Genomic DNA, 15,206 nt, shown 5'->3' on the forward strand with positions numbered 1-15,206 from the left:
GTAGAGACTATTATAGATAACAAAATTGCAACACATATACAGTACATAAGCATGGATTTATTTATTTATTTGTATTTATATCTCATCCTCCCAGAAGAGCTCAGAACGGGTTACAAGTTTACATACATAATAAAGCATAACAGATTTAGTCAAGGGAAATCTTGCTTCAAAGCTGGTCAATATTGTATATCTGGATTTTCAAAAGGCATTTGACAAATTACCCCATGAAAGACTTCTGAGGAAATTAGAAAGTCATGGTAAGGTCCTATTATGGATTAAGAACTGGTTAAAAGATAGAAAACAGAGAGTAGGGTTAAATGATCAATGTTCTCAATGGAGAAGGGTAAGTGGGGTTCCCCAGGGATCTGTGCTGCTTTTTAACATATATAGCAATGATCTAGCGATGGGAATAACTAGTGAAATAATTAAATTTACTGATGACACAAATCGTGAGCTTCTACACAGAGGCGTCCCAGACAGCAAAGAATGCTAAAATCTAAGTCCAAGCAACAAGTCTTTTTGACTCCATACTAGAGAACATTGTCAATATTTCTCAACCTTTACCTCAGACTCTTCCTCTAGAAGTTCAACTCACCCATTAAGGGCTCCTTTTACAAAGGTGAGCTAGAGTCTTAACGCGTACAATAACGCGCGTTAAATTCCCGAGCGCGCTAGCCACTATCGCCTCCTTTTTAGGAGACGGTAGATTTTCAGCTACCGCACACTATAGCGCACAGTAATTTTGTGCGTGCGCTAAAAACCCTAGCACACCTTTGTAAAAGGAGCCCTAAGTTGCTCAAAGTTGGACCTTGTGAGACTGGGCATCAAAATGTCAGGAGACATATAATTTGAGCATGTGCACAGTGATGCATGTGGGAAAGAGGAACCCAAATTATGGCTATATGATGTAGGGTTCCACCTTAGGAATCACCCAGTGGCTTAGTAAGTGGTGGGTGGGGTGATGGGGGCGGTCCGTCCCAAGAGTGGTCTTTGTAAGGGGTGCAAGCACCCGTTCTCCTCTTTGCACCCCCTTCCTCCTTTTGTACCTCTTTAATTTTCCTTGAATGAGCAGCATTACAAACTTGCTGCCCACATCGGTGTCGCCTCTCTCTGATGTCACTTTCAGGCCACGCGCCTAGGAAGTTACATCAGAAGGATAGCCGACATGATGTAGGCAGCAAGTTTGTGATGTTACTCGCGCCTGGAAAATTAAAAAGGTGCAGGGGAAAGGAAGGGGGTGGGCGCGTGGAAGAGGGGGTCGGGAAGAAGCAGGGGTGGAGAAGAAGGCAGGGAATGGGAACCACTGCCCCGAGCACTACTCACCCTTGCTAAGTTTCTATCGACTCACGCTCAAGTCCTAGCAACTTGATGAATTGCAGATCTAAAAAGAAATCCGTTTTGTGCTAGTCCCGAAAGGTCCTCCAGCATCATCCCCAGCGCCATCTGGTTGTAGGTCACCCTCTTCGCCTGGTTCCTTCCATCTTCCCAAACATGATGTCCTACCCAGTGATCGCTCTCTCCTGATGGTGTGACTAAAATAAGACAATCGTAACTTTATCATTTGGGCTTCGAGTGACATGGCCTGTTTTATCTCTTCCAGAATCGATTTGTTAGCTCTTCAGGCGGTCCACGGCACACCAAAAATCCTTCTCCAGCACCAAAGCTTGAATGGCCTAGGAAAAGGATCTAGGTGCCATCATTGAGTATATGTTGAAACTCTCAGCACAGTATGCAGTGGTGGCTAAGAAAGCAAATAGAATATTAGGAATTATCAGGAAAGGGTTGGGAAACAAAGATGAGAATATTATTTTGCCCTTGTATAGCTCCATAGTGTGGCTGCACCTCAAATGTTGCGTGCAATTCTGGTTGTCGCATCTCAAAAAAGATATAGCGGAATTAGAAAAGGTACAGAGAAGGTAACAAAAATGATAAAAGGGATGGGACGACTTCCCTATGAGGAAAGGCTAAAAGCGTGTATTTAAACTCTGGAATTCATTGCCAAAGAATGCGGTGAAAGCAGTTAGCTTAGCAAGGTTTAAAATAGGTTTGGATAACTTCCTAAAAGAAAAGTCCATAAGCCATTATTAAGATGGACTTGGGAAAATCCACTTCTTATTCCTAGGATAAGCAGCATAAAATCTGTTTTGCTCTTTGGGATCTTGCCAGGGACTTGTGGCCTAGGTTGGCCACTGTTGGAAACAATACTGGGCTTGATGGACCTTCTGTCCTAGTATGTTCTTATTTACATAACATAACATAACTTTATTTTTCTATACCGCCTTAATCAAAATAATTTTAGGCGATTTCCACAAAAGAGAAAACCTGGACAATCAGTGAAATACAAAATAGTAAAACATGAATACAGCTTGTTGTATAAAAGACATTAAAAGTTTAAAATTGATAGGATAAGATTAGTTATATTTAAAAAGTAAAGATAAAAGCACAGATTAAGAAATGAATTTATCAAATAATATTGTCTTAATTCTCTTCTAAAAGTGCCATAGGACAACATGGCTCCGCTGATATAGTTACCCAACTGGACTGTTGTTTTCTTGCTTGGAAAGCAAGCATCCTATCTAAATAAGACCTGAGTTTACAGCTTAGGTCTCCAAAGTTAAATTTCTAAGGGCCCTTTTACTAAGCTGAATTAGGCACTAATGCTCCCCTAACGCAGCTTAAAATAGCATATCATGGGACGTGCTCAGATGTCCTGTGGTAACTACTAAATAAACATGTGCTAACTCCTTTGAGCTTTGGTGCTGGAGAAGGATTTTATGTGTGTCGTGTACCACCAGAAGAACTAACAAATCAATTCTGGAAGAGTTCAAACTGGCTATGTCACATGAAGCCCAAACGATGAAGTTATGACTGTCTTATTTTGGTATCAAACAATACAAAAGACAAAAAACAACCCCACGGGCAAACTATAGAAACAGAAATAGGTAGTGGGGAAGGGACTCTGGTCAGACAATTATATGTATTTAAATTGTAGAATTTCAGTTAAAATTTGCACAGATGTATGCATCAATAAGACAAAACATGGCAGGCATGTAAAGTCCTATATAATAGAGCATATACTGGACCCCAAAATCCTTTGTAATAGAGCACATACTGGACCCCAACACGGGCCGTGTTTCAGCCACAGGGGCCTTCCTCAGGGGTATAAAAGTAACCCAGTAGATGGTGCCAAATAATTAAAAAAAATCAAACCAAACCAAACTGAGTATACTTGCAGAAAGGCATGCCGAGGTGCCTGCCGCTTAATGCAATGTGAAAAAAGCAACCCCGATACCGGGAAAACGCTGCGATAGTCTAGAACTGTAAATAAATATAATTGTTCACACAGTGGTCTGACCAGTGTCCCTTCCCCACTACCTTTTTCTGTCTTATCTTGGTGACATCTTCCGAAAAGAGAGCTCACTGGAGAAGGACACCATGTTTGGGAAGATCGAAGGAACCAGGTGAAGAGAGTGATCTGCAACCAGATGGCTGGACATGTGGAAAACAACCATAGCGATGATGCTGGAGGACCTTACTGGACTATCACAATCCCAATTTCTTTTCAGGTCTGAAATTCATCAAATCACTAGCACACGAGTCGACGGCACCTAACAAAAACAAAAACAGTGCAGAGTAAAGGGATTTTTAAAAAATGATTATTCAGGTGGAGTGTCAGGAGGGAAAGCGTGAGTATTCCTGTAGTAATCATTTAGTACAGTTACATTACTGTGCACTATCTGGTAAGTGCAGGAATACTACACGAGCCCTTACCAGCTACAAAATGGGTGGTGATAAGTGCTCACACAGTGCAGTTTTTTTCAATGGCCATGATGATTAATACAAATAATACAAAAAGGCCATGTTTACAGCTGGCCTTGGGAAAACCAGCATAAGGGTGCACGAAGACTGTTTTTTTGCCATAGTTTAGTAAAAGAACCCTTATATTTGTCCTCTATTTTCAGCCAAGCTCAGAAGCTTAAATTGTAGAGTGTAGAGTGCGCAAAGCATAGTTACTCACAAACCAAATTTGTTCTTATAATTCCTTATTTTAGGGTTTCTTGTGAATGCCATACTCCTAGCTGCCCTATAACATCCCAAAGGACCTTATCCATTAGGAATCAGAGTAGTACCGCTCATATCCTGAAATCTAAAGAAAAAAAAAACAACAACCTGTGACCTTGCATTAGTTGCTGCTTTCCCGAACCTCACTTCTAGTCCCAGCTTTTCCAACGACACGGTATGAGTCCCTGGACGACTCACTCTGAGGCTCATTTTCAATGAGCTGCTGAGCCATGAATCAGCCAGTTAAATGTAGCAACCAACCCCATGTATACAGCCAGAGCGACCAAGATGGTAAAGGGGATGGAACTCCTCTCGGTTAGGGCTCTTCAACTTGGAAAAGAGATGGCTGAGGGGAGATAGGATTGAAGTCTACAAAATCCTGAGTGGAGTAGAACGGGTGCAAGTGGATCGATTTTTCACTCCGTCAAAAATTACAAAGACTAGAGGACACTCAATGAAGTTACAGGGAAATACTTTTAAAACCAATAGGAGGAAATACTTTTTCACTCAGAGAATAGTTAAGCTCTGGAATGTGTTGCCAGAGGATGTGGTAAGAGCGGATAGTGTAGCTGGTTTTAAGAAAGGTTTGGACAAGTTCCTGGAGGAAAAGTCCATAGTCTGTTATTGAGAAAGACATGGGGAAGCCACTGCTTGCCCTGTATTGGTAGCATGTAATATTGCTACTCCTTGGGTTTTGGCCAAGTACTAGTGACCTGGATTGGCCACCATGAGAACGGGCTTGATGGACCATTGGTCTGATCCAGTAAGGCTATTATGTTCTTGCTGTAGTTTTCTCTCCATCCCTACCCCACCCAAACCACTCCTACATGACTGCTCACTTTTTGAAGTTGCTCAGTGGAGGCAAATTTTCAAAATGTCAGGTCAAGCCACCTATCCAGTGGTGTAGTAAGGAAGGAGGGGTCCACCCTGGGCGCCAGCACCCCTCCTCCTCTCCTCACCACATGTACACCCCCTTCCCTCCCCCCCATACCTCTAGTTGTTCACCGCCATGAGCAAAATCGTCAATGTGTTCCTCGCCACCACGTCGGTTCTCCCGCTGACATTACTTCCGGGAGGGAACGAGAGCCGATGGGGTCATGAGGAGCACATTGAAGTTGTCACTCGCGGCGGTGGACAATGGAGGTATGGGGGAAAGGAAAGGGGGTGCATGTGGTAGGGGAGATCTGAAAATTAGGGGAGGGCGGAGATGAGCACAGGGGAGGGACGCCATCGCCCTGGGCGCCTCTCACACTCGCTACGCCACCGCACCTATCTCACAACGTTATCTAGCTAAACCCTTTAAAAATCTACCCCATAAAGTTTTTCAACATTTATTGAGCCAGGGCACCTTACTGGGGTGGGGGAGAAGGGGAGGGGGGTTACCATGTGAGTTACCTGGACAAAATCTTTATTTCTCAAACTTGCAGCTCACAGACTGGATAAATATTGGCGGGAAGCAGTGTGTGGAGGAGACATGCAGGAAATACAATTAAACAGTAGGCCACACCGCGCATGCGCGAGTGCCTTCCTGCCCGACGGAGGCGCGCGGTCCCCAGTTTCTTAGTTTCCGCAGAGCTAAGAAGACGCGTTTTTTTCAACGGCCGTTGAAAACCCTTTTTTCACCTTCCCGCTCGCGCAGTTTTTGTCTTGGAAGACTTTCTTCCTTATTTTCTTTCTTTTCTTTAGTTTTTCTTTAAAAAAAAAAACTCACTTAAATTCTTTTCTCGGGTTCGCCCCGGCGGGGCCTGTTGCCATCATCGAAGCCTCGGCTTTCGATTTGGCAGAGGCCGTGTTTGCTTTCATGCCCCCTCAACCGGGATTCAAAAAATGCCAACAGTGTGCACGGCCCATTTCATTGACCGACCCGCACAATTGGTGTTTACAGTGCATGGGTCCGGATCATAGGGCTTCCACCTGCACCCGTTGTGCTACTTTAAAGAAGCGCACGTTAAAAAACAGGCAGCTTCAACAAGAATTACTTTTCGGTGTCGCGATGACTGATCCCTCGGCATCGACACCGGCGTCGACAGCTTCGCAACCGGCGCCCACTTCATCGACGCCACGTGACACCGCTCCGGCGTCGCATCAGTCAGGTAAGCCGGCTAAGAAGCCTTCCACGCTAGAACGCCCTCCGGTCGCTGTGGCAGAGAGTCCAATCCTGCCGACCACGAGGCGTCCTCGCAAGCGTTCCGCCCCAATAGAGGTGAGTGCATCTTCATCTGCCTCCTCATCCTCTGGGCGTCGAGCGGCACCACAGGTACCGCAGAAAAAGAAAGCGATACCGGTGCCCTCTTTGGACGAGCGAATTGCAGCCGTCCTTCAGGTGCAGCTTTGGAAAACATTTTACATATATTTTCACATGCAGAACATATGTTTTATAAAATTGCCCCATGGCATATGGGAATATAACTATAGGCATTCTCCGGTGCATAGTTCAGCAGAAGCAGGGGTAGAGTAGTAATGTACATACACCTGGAATGCTAGTTTAGCTGCAAAAATACAAGCCTATAATCTAGGCCAGAAGAATATGCAACTTAATAGTGTTCAAAAGTGTCCCAGTACTAGACATCAATATGGTATATGCTCAGAGAAAACATGAGCCTCCAGTCCCATAATAAGTCTCACCAACCAATCATTGCATGCACTGAAACAATTTTCACATATATGTGCACTCATCATATCAATAGCATTGCATGCAAAAATGTTATGAGAAAATAACTTTTTTCAAAAATTAATTTTCAGGGTCCCGACAAGGACCATGTTTCGTTTACGGCTTCAGGGAACCCAACAGCGTTTTTTTGGTGGCTGGAAACAATTCATTGTAGAATAAGATTGGGTTGAAGATCTTTAAAAGCAGTAACTACCTCTCATCAAGTTGCTCTTACATTTGCATACGTACGTCTGATTTTGGGTTTTTTTTGCAACATTTAAATTTCGTATGATGTTTGACCCACAGGAACCCTGAACTTTTTGGAAAAGCAGCAAGCAAAACATGGTCCACGTTGGGACTCTGAAAATCAATTTTTGAGATAACTTCTTTCTCATAACTTTTTTGTATGCAGTGCTATTGGCATGAGGAGTGCACATATATATGAAAATTGTTTCAGCTTATGCAACGATTGGTTGGTGAGACTTATTATGGCACTAGAGTCTCATGTGGTCTCTGGATCTCTGAGCATATACTATATTGATATCTAGTACTTGGACATTTTTGAACACTATTAAGTCACATATTGTAAACCGCATAGAACTTCACGGTCCTGCGGTATATAAACTGTTATTATTATTATATTTTTCTGTCAAGAGAAAGGTTTCTGTTACTATTTGTTTTGTCATATATGTATCCCTTCCACTTTTTTTGTTGAAGACACTGTCCCTTTTAATGTTTTTTGACTATAATCTAGGCCAGTCATAGAAAGCAGGCGTAAATATTTGCGTGTAAGAGTCAAAGATACTTGTGAAAGTTATACTATTCTGTAAATTAGAAGTATAAATTTGTTCCCTGCCTATTGGGGTAACCATATGGCTCCAGAAAAAGGAGGATGGATTTAGACATCCGGGTTTTACTTCCATTGCACGTAAAACCCGGATGTCTTAATCCGTCCTCCTTTATCTGGAGCCATATGGCAACCCTACTGCCTATGCCCCCACTAGACTTTGCCTATGTATAAACCTGTAAAATGCATGCTATGTAAGAAACACACCTCTTTACCGTGACACTGCTTCCCTGTGGTAATTAGGAAATAATTATGTTATGTTCAAACACTCTTCCAGTTTTTGAATTTTTATGCAGGCCCAAAATCTTTAACTTGCTCTTAGGCCACCCCTTTGAAAGCAGACTGCCTAGATATTTAATTATAGTGCTCTGGGTCATGTGTAGCTGAAAGGTGATACATCAATTTACATTTTTTTTCTTACTAGAATTATTGTAAAATAGTGCATTTTCTAGAAGTACATAACTTAGTGGAGATTTGAACAAACTTTATACTGGAAAAAGCAAAGCAATTGGAACGGCTTAGATGAGGTATTTTATAAAGAGGTTAAGGTTTATATTGTTAGGGAAGGCACAAAATGTTTATTCCAATGTTTAGGTCGATAGGTATTTGACAATGTTCTGCATCGGTAATGCTTGAAAATAAATCACTGAATATATTTTAAAATATCTTGAAAAATCTAACAACATCCAAACACCTGGTTACCATGACAGTAGTGACATGTATACAGCCTGAATTAGGGAGATTAACAATTTCAGGATCATTTTAGAATAGAAAATGACTTTTAAATTCTAACTGTAACGGTCCCAGTAATTTACTTTCCTGTAGATAGTTATATAGCCAAATAATTATACTGAAGTGGCATATTACATAACTAATGTTTAATGCATCTTTCTTTCTGCCTTTCTGTGAACTGCGTCATTGTGCCTGAAATGTTTTGTACTTAGGATAAATTTGCTAGAACTTCTGCATTACAAAGTTTAACCATTGCATGTCTGTTGGAGGTGAGAAGTGGCCTAGTGGTAGAGCTGCTGCCTCTGCACCCCGAGATTTTGGGATTAAATCCCAGCACTGCTCCTTGTGACCCGGGGCAATTTTGCCTCAGATACAAACTAAGGGGGTCCTTTTATCAAGCTGCGGTGGGGGGTTTAACGTGCGTAATATACGCGTTAAACCACCCACCGCGCTAGCTGCTAACGCCTGCATTGAGAAGGCATTAGTTTTTTAGCCGGCTGCGGAGGTTAGCGTGTGATGAAATGTCCGACGCGCTAACCCCCTCTAGCGTGGCTTGATAAAAGGATCCCTAAGTGCAGTACCTGCATATATATGAACCACTTTAAATGTGTAACCACAAAAAAAGTGGTATACAAGTCCCATTTCCTTTCATACCAGATTTCTTCTCATCCAGGTTCAGCTCAGTGGTACAGAACATTCATGGCTTTGTTCATGTTTCAGGAGGCAATATGAGGTTAATTAAATATATATACCACAAATCAAAACATCTGTTTAATATTAATGCTATAGATATGAATCTATTGATATATAACTTCTGACTTTATTTCATCTTTGCAGACACTCTCTCCCTCCTTCTTTCATCCAGCTCATATCAGAGAACCATCCCTTCCAGGCGCTTTCCTTACTTCTTCCCACCAGTTTTCATCAAGGGACTATCATATACAGTCTGTTTCCATAATATCATTATGAAACATTCATACATAGGTGTGAATTCACATTTATTGAATTCTAGCAGGGTACTTAGGTGGCAATTCTACAAAATGACACCTCATTTTAGGAGTCCAAAGGTGCATGCTTAATGACACATCTATACTAGCTTAAGGGTACACCTAAGCTGATATACGTAGTATATTAGTGCAAAGCCACAATGGTATGATAAAAATTAAGCATGCCTACGTATGACAAGTCAATGGCTAGCATGAGTGGGCATGTCTAAGTGTACCATGCAATGCACACAACTAATAGAACATGCTCATGCTCCTTCCATATCTACCTTCGGACAGTTGCACTGTTCATAGAAGAGCATCAGCACTTACATGTGTAACTGTCAATCATTGGTGCCAAGCATATATATAAGCAAGCACTACTATTCTATTAACCAGGTACAGTATAGCCCCCCGGATTCTATATGTGGTATCTAGATTTGCACACCAAACTTTGGGAATATAGTGGTACCTTGGTTTACGAGCATAATTCGTTCCAGAAGCATGCTCGTAAACCAAAATACTCGTATATCAAAGTGAGTTTCCCCATAGGAACTAAGGGAAACTCGCTTGATTCGTTCCCTCCCACCCCATCCCTCGAGGCCAGCGGCGCTGCTCTACCCCCCCAAGAACCGGCATTGCTCCCCCTGCTCATGAAGGCCCCCCCCCTCGCATGATCCGCCATCCCCCCGCTCGTTTCGCCCTCCCACGATCCGTTGACCCCCCCCCCCCCGTGATCCAGCGATCCCCACTCGTGTCACACCCCCTCCCCACACGCGATCCGGCATCCCCCAGGCATCCACCCACCCACCCGATCAAATTCCTTACCCCCATTTGGCACCAGCACTGGCACCAATGCACAGGACATGCCGGTGCCGGTGCCCGAAGATCTGCCTCCTTCGCGCTGGGCCTTGAGCATCTGCGCATGCTCAAGGCCTTCGGGTTCCCATTCTCTCTGAGATTCTCGGATCGCAGGGGGGTGAAATGAGTGGAGCGAAACAAGCGGGGGGGGGGGGGATGGCGGATCACAGGGGGGGGCACTCGTAAATCGAGGCATGCTCAGTTTCCAAGGCGCCGATTTTGCGAATGTATTGCTCGTCTTGCAAAACACTCGTAAACCGGTGCACTCGCAAACCGAGGTACCACTGTACTTCTGAGATGCATATGCAAATTAATTGGCTAATGAGACAACTTCAATAATTGGGTACTAACAACCAGTAATTCATGTTAATTCTCACTCAATATTTGTGCATGCATCTGGCTGCATGCTATTCTATAAGGCATGGCATCTAACTCAAAGGGGGGGTCTGTGGGGGGCATAGAGTTATATTGTAAACTGCTGTGATTCTTTTTGGCTGTATATGCAGTATATAAAGATTTTAATAACCATTCTGAAAAGTTGCATGCACCGCTACGGAATAAGGGGTCAGTGTACTCAAGTACCAGCAGGCATAAGTCTGCTGCCCATAATTTGAGCTTGGGAATCAGCACCAAGCAAGATTTTATAAAGGGGGGCTTATTTTATAGACTGGGTCTTAGCACCAATTTTTTCAGGTGCCAAATTTTGAGCTCCATTTATCAAATTTCCCTCTTGGTGCCCAGATTTAGGCACCAGCTTATAGATTTGACTTACACAGTTTTTTTTCCCTCTCCTTCATTAAAGTTTGAGCAGGGAATCCTTTCGCAAAGATGCTGTAAAATTTTTCGGTTGTCACATGATAAGTGTCTAAAATACATGTAGTAAGTGCAAAGCCTCTGTGGCAACTGTTGGGGACGTCCCCACCTTTACCACACCTCAAATGCATTGACAAATAGCATAGATGCAGTTACTTGAACCAAACAAAAGAGTTGACCCTTGTTCCTCCATAAAAGGAAAACCAACCAAAGCAAAGTAGAGTTGTGCAGAGCTGATGTTCAAGATGAAAGCTTTTAAACCACATATAAATAATCCACTAAAAATGTCTAGGGCCTGAACCACTGGAAACATATGGACCCAACACAGTCTGGGTTTCGACACTATTGTCTTCTTCAGGGGTCCCTGCAGATCCTAAGAGCAGACTTGTGGATTAAATATAAAATCAGACAAAAGAAGCTTCTGCGCTATTGAGATAACCCTGAAAGCGGGATGGAAAACCAGGACTAAACCACTGCATGCATCGGGCATATTCTATAACAGTACGCATAAATTCTAGGAATGCCCACGATCTCCCCATGCTTCTCCCCTTTTCAGATTCATGCATTAGAACTGGCGCACAGCACTTTATAGAATATGCCTACCAAGCTGTGTGCATAACTTTTTAATTAGTGCCAATTAGCATCAATTATGAGATGTAATTGCCAATTAGGCTTATTAAACAATTAAGCTATGTGCGCTGATTTGCATACACAACTTAAGGTGTCATATACAGAATTTGGGGGTTACTGCGCTATATCCCGGTACTTTTGGGCCCTTTCTTGAATCTACCCCTAACAATACAGGCTACTTTGCATGCTAACTGCTCAGAGGAAGGGCTGTAGCTCACTAGTTGAGCTGCTGTCTCTGCACCCAGAGGTTGTGAGATCAAATCCCAGTGCTGCTCCTTGTGGCCCTGGGCAAGTCACTTAATCCTCCAGTGCCCACCGCTCTGAAATGCCAAAGCAACAAAAAGGCGGTATAGAAGTCCTACCCCTCCCCCCCTTATATTTCAGTACAAGGCTCCCTAAAATGTCTCATTTATCGCCAGACCTCCTCAGAAAATTCCCCTCTTAGTTAAAGCGTTAAACAGTCATTTTTCCGTACTGAATGCTAACAGAACCTGAGAAACAAAAGATCACAGAAACATGGAAAGACCACAAGATAGTGGGAAAAATATAACCCAGTATCCGGATAAACACAAGAGAGTATATTATCTTAATGCCTGACTGTGGTATCAAAAACAGTCATCCAATGCAAAAGCTTCCAATGTAGTTAGTAGGTAAACAAATAGGGAGGGCCTGATACAGTCCAAGTTTCAGCTAAATCTACCTTCCTTGAAAGAACCCAAAGAACATTGTAAGGGTGCTCCCACTGCTAGCTACAACACTTTATTTCTGTTGGTCTAGAGATAGTTCAAACCACAAAGAACAAGATTGTCCTCAAGAGCAGTCCAAGAGCATGCATATCATTATCACTCAGTTTTTACCTTCTTCAGCATGGTATCAATTATTATGATGTATTGGCTCATATGGAGGCCAAGAATGCCCTCACCCTGCAACTTTGCTCACTGTTATTGCACCACCAGCCAGTACATTTTTATGTGAATAATTCAAACTGGCTGTTCACTATAGATTGATCTTATTCTCAATAATATAAGTGTCAAGAATCATGTACAGTGCCAGTAATTTTAAGCAATGGAAATGCTGTAGGTTGTCAGGGCAACCTGCTACAGAGAATCTAAATTCAATGGACATAAAGTGCTATGTCCTTAGAGAAGAAGCAGCAGATTTCATTTGTGTCATGCCCAGCAGAAATGTCATTTTATTTAAAGGCTGCTTGACATTACAAAAATCCCCCATGTTGCTGGAGCAGCATCTCTTGGAGCGAGCGTTACTGTCTGAGTGCCTTTGTGATATTGTAGATCACCGTGAAAGCAGCTCATGGGCCACCAACTCTATGGCATTAGTCAAAAATGACAGATGGAAGATTGTGGTATTACTGTGTCCTAATTCCACAGCGGTGGTTAAAGTTTGATAAACCTAGAAGTTTTGCATAATGCCTTGGTCTCATATCTGGACCATGTGTACATGCGTGTAAAAGGGACATGTAAGTTCATTTTATTGGCCAATACTAACAGACTCTTCCGGAGGTTGTGATAGGACAGAGTACACTACGGGGGTTCAAAGAAGGATTGGATAAATTCCTGAACGATAGGGGGATTGAGGGATACAGATAGAGGTAGAGATAGGTTTTAGATAGAGTATGGATAGAAGGATAAAAGGGATCAAAGGGCTTAGAGAAGGATCACATTACAGGTCATGGGCATGATGGGCCGCCGCACATCTGCCACCTTTTCCATATTGAAGCATTTCCTTAGATTACTCCTATCCCCTTTCAACTTCATTCTATGCCCCCTTATTGCAGAACATCCTTTTAATTAACTCATCTCCTAAACATTTATGCCCCAGAATTATTTAAACATCTCTATCACTTCTCCTCTTTTCTATCTTTCCTCCAAATTATACATATTAAAATCTTGTCTGTCCTCATGATGAAGACCACTGAACATTTTATTAGCCATCTTATGGACCATCTCATATTGTTTATATCTTTTTGAAGGTGTGGAGGACCATTTTCGAAAAGGACATTTAAGACTGATTTCTAGTGTTTCCCGCAAGACGTCCACATTCAGAGGCTCAAAAATGTCCATTTTCAAAAGGTGAACCACTAGATGTCTAAAATTTTTATTTTTTTTAAAAATCGCCTACTTGGACATCTTGGCCGACAGGACATTTAAGGATGTCCAACCTTTGGTCTGACCCAGCGGAGGCAACTTCTTATGTTCTTATGACTCAGACAAAACTTAGAGATCAATAGTCAAAGCTTCATAGGGCAATTGCTTACTGTGCCTACAAGCTGAGTATGAATCCTGCATTGGGATTTCGGCCAAGTATTCAGCTTCTGGCCAACTCTGCATCCATCCACGTTTGGTCAAGGGAGGGGGGAAAGGCAATGGCACACAATCCTTCTAATAGACTGCCAAGAAACCATCAGGCAAGTGACAGCCCCCACAAGTCATTCATGACTTGGTACTTGTGTATAGGGGACACTGGCGTAGTAAAGGGGGACGGGAGGGGGGGCAGTCCACCCCAGGTGCGGTCTTTGTAAAGGGCGCAGGCACCCAGCCTCCTCTCCACCCCTCTCCTTCCCACTCCTTGCCGCAGGCATGTGCACCTTTCCCTCATACCTCTTTCTTTTTCTGCGCGAGCATTACGAACTTGCTCCCCACATCGGTGTTGCCTCTCTCTGATATCATTTCCGGGCCCCGCAACTAGGAAGTGACATCAGAGAGATAGCTGACATGATGCGAACAGCAAGTTTGTGCTGTTGGTCTCGCATGGAGAATTAAAAAGGTATGGGTGAAGGGAAGGGGGTCGCACATGCGCAGCAGGAAGGGTCGGGAAGGAGCGAGGGTGCAGAGAAGAGGGTGGGGGTAGGGCACCACTGCCCAAGGCACCACTCACAGGGGAATAACTGTATTTATTTATTTTTAACCTATACAGTTACTGAAGAAGCACTTGCGATCCAGATAACTAACAGTCATTGGGCCTGGTCAGTGATATTCAGTGGAATTATCTAGATAAGGCTGTTGAATATCATGTCTGATTGCCTTGGCATTGTCCAGGTAGTGCTGGAGTAGTCCAAGGCCAGAGCTAAAAACTAGATTCTAAAAATGTTGCCTATAAAATTGACACAAAAGGATATAGCACAGAGAGCTATTGTATAAACGGCACTCAAAGTTAGGCGCCATTTACAGAATAGTGCTTGGCGCTGGGAATCACATCTAACTTTAGGCGTGGCCATTTATATCAACTGAAATGTAGAGTAAATCCTCGTGCCTAAATTTGGCACAGATCTTCCCCCCTCCCCATTCCATAACTGTGCATGTAAATTGTAGGAGCACACTTGATCCGTCCATGACCCTCTCATGGCCCCACCCCCTTTATGGAACTGCATAATTATGAATGAATTAGCGCCTAAAAATACACACATACATTTTAATTAATTCCAATTAGTGCCAATAAATGTTAAGATCCCAATTAATGACACTAATAGGCTAATTATTTAATTAAATTGCACATGCAAATGTCAGCGCACCCAAATTTGTATGCAGTTTGTAATGCTTTTTATACAATTAGTCAGCAAAAGGTCATTTCTATACTATTTATACATCATTTGAACATGCAAATGTACATA

Source organism: Geotrypetes seraphini, chromosome 10 (genome assembly GCF_902459505.1).
Source record: "Geotrypetes seraphini chromosome 10, aGeoSer1.1, whole genome shotgun sequence".
NCBI lineage: Eukaryota > Metazoa > Chordata > Amphibia > Gymnophiona > Dermophiidae > Geotrypetes > Geotrypetes seraphini.